Genomic DNA, 6,488 nt, shown 5'->3' with positions numbered 1-6,488 from the left:
TCCGGCGGGGCGGGCGGGGAGGGCGGCGTCGAGGCGGGCGCTCCCCGCCCGCGAGGCACCGCGGCCACCACGCCCCGGCCGGTGGGGGGCACGGTCCGCAACCCGGCTCGCGCCCGGCGGGGCGGGGCGGGGTCAGAAGGATGAAAAGCCCACGCCGCTGTGCCGGTGCCGGCCGCGCCCGCCCGCTGCGGGCCCAGAGTCTGCAAATGATGGGCGTGCCGCCGCGCCTCCGACAACGTTACATTCTGAGCGCACGGGGGAGGTGGGGACACTACCTCGGGGTGACCGTCACCAGCTCTCAGACCATGCGTCCCCAGCATCGGCACAGCGAGCTTGCCCCGTCGGGGCTGAGGTTATTGGCCTGACCGCCCCCACCCCCGGGGGACTGTGTGGAGGTCGGTGGTCTTCCTGCGGTCAGGACTGCAGGGCTGAGGATGAGGCGGGGTGGCCCGTGGGGCGAAAGGGGAGCAGGGGCAGGGGAGTGGGGTGCCGCCGTTCACCAGATGACGATGCTGGGCTGGCTGGCTTGCTCCTGATAGTACCCTCCCCTATTTTGTCCTAAAATCCTTTTGAGAGTGTCGGTTGCTCCCCTACCCTTGTTTTTGAGACAAAGATACCTGTTCCTAAAAATTAAGAATTCACAGCCAACATGGAATGAAATCAGGCTATGGTTATGCTACAGGGCAGCAGGTGTCAAGCTGGATTGAACATCAGAATCAAGACTTTAGGGCCTGTGAGGACACAGACTACTAGACTCACGCCCAGATGGCACTCAGCCAGCAGGTTTGCTTTGGGGGGCATGAAGAATGGCGTTTTGTTTTTGTTTTGTTTTTTCCTGCACCCAGTGTCATGTGGAAGTTCCCAGGCCAGGGATAGTACTTGAGCCACGGCAGTGACAATGCCAGATCCTTTTGTCCCTAGGCCACCAGGGTACTCCAAGATTGCATTCTGGCAAGTTCCCAGGTGATGCTGATGGGGTGAGGCGGATGTGCCGGCCTGGGGAACACAATTTGAGAAACCTAAGTATCGTTTTCTGATGTGCTAACATTTGTATCTTGGTTTAACAACTTGCAGGACATCATTGTCACTAACATTCATGGGACAGGTGGGCTGGGGACCAAAGAACTGAGGGGGGCCTCTGGGTTCTCCTTGGTACCAGGAGTACCTGCATCCAATTGCCAGGACAACAAATAAGGCCTTGTCATCACAACTGTGGGCTGCCTGAGCCCCCTCCCTGAGCATGTGGGAGGGGGTAGAGGAGTGTGGCTGAGGTGACCACAGAGGCCCTGCCCTCACCCCATCTTCAGCAGCCCTCAGTGGTCAGCTGCTGACCTTTGACCCCTTCCCTGGGCCCTGGCCAGATCTCAGTTCACGGGAGATGGCGGGGAATTGGGGGGGTTAGAACCTCCACCTGCCCCAGCTGCCCCCAGAGAGATGAGGAAGATGAAGCCCCCCCACCCCCACCCCCCGGATCCCCTGGGAGGTAAAGCAAGGACAGGGCTCAGGAGCCGGCCACTGCCTCCAGCTCCTTCATCCCGACAGGCAGAGAGAGGTGGCTGAGCCCTCCTGCCACCTGGAGTTGAGTTGCTGTAAAACTGTCTCCCCAGAGCCCAACCAATAGCGCCTGCAGGTCTCTGCCAGTCTCAGGGCCTTTCGGCGCTCCTTCGGGCTTCAAACCAGTGGGTCTGGCAACTTTCCTGGAGTCAGAGGCCCTGGGGAACTGGCAATTCCACTGGCTCCAAACCCCAATCAGGGCAGGGAGGCCTCTCAGGCTATTTGGATAGAGAGAGGTACCACTTGACATTCCTGAGCTGCCATGAGGCCACTGTCAGGGCCTTGGGTTTAGGCAGGGGGAGGGGGAGAGAGTATCTAAAAGGCAAGGGAGGGTCTGGCCAGTTGGAGCATTTGGGGGGGGGCAAGAGGTTTAAGGAGAGCCCCCAGCCTCTGCTGGCTTCCCCGCCCCCCCTGAACTGCGACACAGGCCTCTCAGACACGTTGACGTTTCCACCCCCTTTGGTGCTGCCAGCCACTGTCCTGGAGCCAAATGATGCTGGTATAGGCCAGTGGGGCTTGGCTTAGTGGAGTGGGGGCAGCAGTGGCCCGGTCTGGCAAATCTCCGAAAAAGCTCTGGGCCTACCCAGAAAGAGCAATCACAAAGCCCAGACGGGGAGTTCCCACTGTGGCTCAGCGGTCACGAACCCGACTAGTATCCATGAGAATGCGGGTTTGATCCCTGGCCTTGCTCAGTGGGTTAAGGTTCCAGCATCGCTATGAGCTGAGGTGCAGGTCCTTGCAGACACAGCTCAGATCCCACATTGCTGTGGCTGTGGTGCAGGCTGGCAGCTGCAGCTCCGATTCGACGCCTAGCCTGGGAATCTCCATAGGCTGCAGGTACAGCCCTAAAAAACAAACAAAAAACAAAGCCTGGGAGTTTCCCGTGATGGCTCAGTGGAAACAAATCTGACTAGTATCCATGAGGGTGAAGGTTCGATCCCTTGCCTCGCTCAGTGGGTTAAGGATCCGGCCTTGCCCCCATGGTATAGATCATAGATGTGGCTCAGATCCCACGCTGCTGTGGCTGTGGTGTAGGCCGGCAGCTGCAGCTCCGATTTGACCCCTAGCTTGGGAACCTCCATATGCTTCGAGTGCAGCCCTAAAAAGACCAACAAAACAAAACAAAACAACAACAACAAAAACAAACAAAAAAAAAAAAAAACAAAGCCCAGACATTTGTTCTGAAGCAAACACACAAAGTGACCCAAGTCAGAGCATACTATTTGGCTTTGAGTTAAAACTCACCATACTTTGAGCTTGATTATTAGGTCCTGGATGCAACTCATCAGTGAGGAGTTATCTTTTTTTTTTTAACTTTTTGGGGCCGTACCTGTGGCATATGGAAGTTCCCAGGCTAGGGGCCGAATCCGAGCTGCGGCTGCCAGCCTTCGCCACAGCCATGGCAACATGGGATTCGAGCTGCGTCTGCAACCTACACCACAGCTCACGGCAACGCCGGATTCTTAACCCACTGAGCAAGGCCAAGGATCAAATCTGCATCCTTCTGGATACGAGTCAGCTTCTTAACCCGCTAAGCCACAACAGAACTCCAATGAAGAGTTATCTTATTCAAGAGAATTATTCAAGAGCTATGGCCCTACCATGTAGGATCTCCAGGTAAAATCAAGTAAGAGCTTATGTGATGTGGTCATATAAGATCTCCCTGGAGGCAGCGCTATGACGGACAGTTAGAGCTCCTTGGAATCTTCCTTAATTAAAAAAAAAAAAAAAAAAAAAAGAGCCTGGGTACACATGGCCAATGGGCCTATGAAAAGATATTCAACGTTACTGATCTCAGAGAACTGCAGATCAAAACCACAGTGAGATGTCACCTTACAGTCATTAGGATGGCTATTTATTAAAAAGCACCAATGAAACTAGTGTTGGCAAGGATGTGGAGATACTGGAACCCTTGCGCCCTGTTGGCTGGATTGTGAAATGGTGCTACTGCTAGGAAAGACAATACGGAGATTCCTCAAAAAATTCAAACTCGAACTGCCAGGAGTTCTCTTGAGGTTCCGTGGGTTAAGGATCTGCAGGGGCTTGGGTTCGATGCTGGCCCCAGGAACTTTTACATGCCGTGGGTGCAGCCAAAAAAAAAAAAAAAAAAAAAAAAGCAAATGAAAAACTAGAACTACTATAACACCCAACAATCCCACTTCTGGGTAAATATCCAAAATAAGAGCTCTCTGTCCTCCCGGGTTCATAGCAGCTTTATTCACAGTAGCCAAGAGGAGGAAGCAACTCTCAGCAGGTCCATCACGGCGGTAAACAAAATCTGGTCTATGCACACAATGGAATATTATTCCGGCTTTAAAAAGGAGGAGTTCCGGTTGTGGCACAGCGGAAATGAATCCGACCAGCATCCATGAAGATGTGGGTCTGATCCCTGGCCTCGCTCAGTGGGCTAAGGATCTGGCGTTGCCGTGAGCTGTGGTATAGGTCGCAGATGAGGCTTGGAACCTGCATGGTTGTGGCTGTGGCTGTGGCTGGCAGCTGTAGCTCTGATTAGACCCCCAGGCTGGGAACCTCCATATGCTGCAAGTGCGGCCCTAAAAAGCAAAAAAAAAAAAAAAGGAATCCTGTCCCAGGCTGCAACACAGATGAAATCTGAGCCAGTCATAACAACAAATACTGCATGATTCCACTCATATAAAATATGTAGGAGTTCCCATGGTGGTGCAATGGAAACACATCCGATGAGGAACCATGAGGTTGCGGGTTCGATCCCTGGCCTTACTTGGTGGGTTAAGGATCTGGCGTTGCTGTGAGCTGTGGTGTAGGTCAGACGCGACTCGGATCCTGCCTTGTTGTGGCTGTGGCGTAGGCTGGTAGCTGTAGCTCTGATTTGACCAGAGCCTGGGAACCTCCATATGCCGCAGGTGCATCCCTAAAAAGCAAAACAAATAAATAAAAAATAAATAAAACATATAAATTAGGAGTTCCCATTGCAAAGTAGGAGTTCAGTGGGTTAAGAACCCACATAGAATCCCTGAGGATTCAGGTTCGATCCCTGACCTTTCCCAGTGGCTTAAGGTACAGCACAGGTTGCAGATGCAACTCGGATCCCAAGATGCTATGGCTGTGGTGTAGGCTGGCAGCTGCAGTTATGATTTGACGCCTAACCTGGGAACTTCCATATGCCACAGGTGTGGGCTTTAAAAAATATATATGTAAAGTAGTCATAGAATGGGGGTGACCCGGGGGTGGGGGGTGGGCAGTGGTTTCATGGCTTTACAGTTTCAGATCTGCAAAATGAAAACGTTCTGGAGATCTGTTTCACAACAATGTGAATATAATTTCTTTTGGCGGGGGGTAGGCACCCCCTCACTAGGTGGAAGTTCCCTGGCCCGGGATCGAAACTTCGCCACAGTGGTGACCTGCGTGAATGTGTGTCAGTGCGGGATCCTTAACCTGCTGAGCCACGAGGGAACTCCACAACAACGTGAATAGAGTTTTACGGTTTTGTTTTTTTTTTTTTTTGCTTTTTAGGGCCACACCCTCAGCATATGGAGGTTCCGAGGATAGGGGTGGAATCAGAGCTACAGCTGCCAGCCTACACCGCAACCACAGCAACGCACACAGGATCTGAGCCGTGTCTGTGACTTACACCACAGCTCACGGCCACACTGGCTCCTTAACCCACAAGGATCAAACCTGGTGTCCTCACGGATGCTAGTCAGATTCGTTTCCCCTGAGCCATGACCAGAACTCCCAATGTGAATGTACTTAACACAACTGAACTGGACACTGAAAAATAGTGAAGAAAGTAAACTTTTATGTTTTTTTAACCACAATAAGATAAATGAAAAAAAAGAAGGGGGGCTGCAAAAGTCATTGAGTCCAATATTTCCAACCCCAAGACGAGAAAACTGAGGCCTGGAGAGGAAGGACTTGCTCAGGGACACAGCCCTGGCGGGGCCAAATCAGGACAGGCCTGGCAAACGGTAAAATTGGACAGAGCCGTGCAATGTGCAAGGCCTGGGCTGGGCTGAATGGTTGTGGTTGGTGCCGGCTTTTAAACGGTGGCACCAGTGCCAGCTGCACTTAAGAGAGACATGAGTGGATTATCTAGAAAATTCCGTGCAGAGAAACACCTCCTGATGTCAGCTAACCTTCCCCTCTCAACCAAGAGCCAAAACCCCAAACCCCCACCCACCTTCACCCTGAGAGCCCCACCCCACCCCCAGAAGCAGAGCAGGGGTGGGGGCAGCTGCCACGGAGTAAGAGGTGGGAAACAGATCACATTAAAATCCTGATCTGGGAGTTCCCGTCTGTGGCTCAGCGGATTAAGAACCTGACTAGTATCCATGAGGATGCGGGTTCGGGTTCGGATCCCTGGCCTTGCTCAGTGGATTGGCGTTGCTGCAGGCTGCGACATGGGTCACAGATGTGGCTGGAGTTGGTGTTGCTGTGGCTGTGGTGTAAACTGGCAGCTGTGGCTGATTCAACCCCGGGCCCGGGAACTTCCATATGCTGCAGGTGCAGCCCTAAAAAGCAAAAAAATAAAAAATTAAAAAACCCACAAAATCCTCCTCTGCCCCTGCCTAAAGCTCAGTTTCCACATCTCTGAAAAATAGGGAAGGGCCTAATGTAGCATCAGGAACATGGCAGGTGGTTCATTTAGAGTCTAGGAGGCTGGCTAATACCGTAGGCTCAAGCTGGGCTCATTCATTCCTATGCTGGGGCCACCACTTCCTGTGTGACATCCTGGTGCCTGTGGGGAGGGAATGGGGACCCCCTGCCAGGGCTCAAACATTGCCTGGTGTCTCCTTAGTGCTGGGTGTGGCTGGGCCAACGGTCCAGAAGCCCAAGGCAGGGACAGGCAGCCCAGGGCCCAGACCTTAATCCTCCTTCGGCCCCTAGTTGACTCAGGATTGAGCCAGAATAGGACAGAAAGAGACTGGTGTGCAGGAGAGGACACAGGTGACAGC

This window comes from Sus scrofa, chromosome 2 (assembly GCF_000003025.6).
Source record: "Sus scrofa isolate TJ Tabasco breed Duroc chromosome 2, Sscrofa11.1, whole genome shotgun sequence".
Taxonomy (NCBI): Eukaryota; Metazoa; Chordata; class Mammalia; order Artiodactyla; family Suidae; genus Sus; species Sus scrofa.
This window is presented reverse-complemented; position numbering follows the sequence as displayed.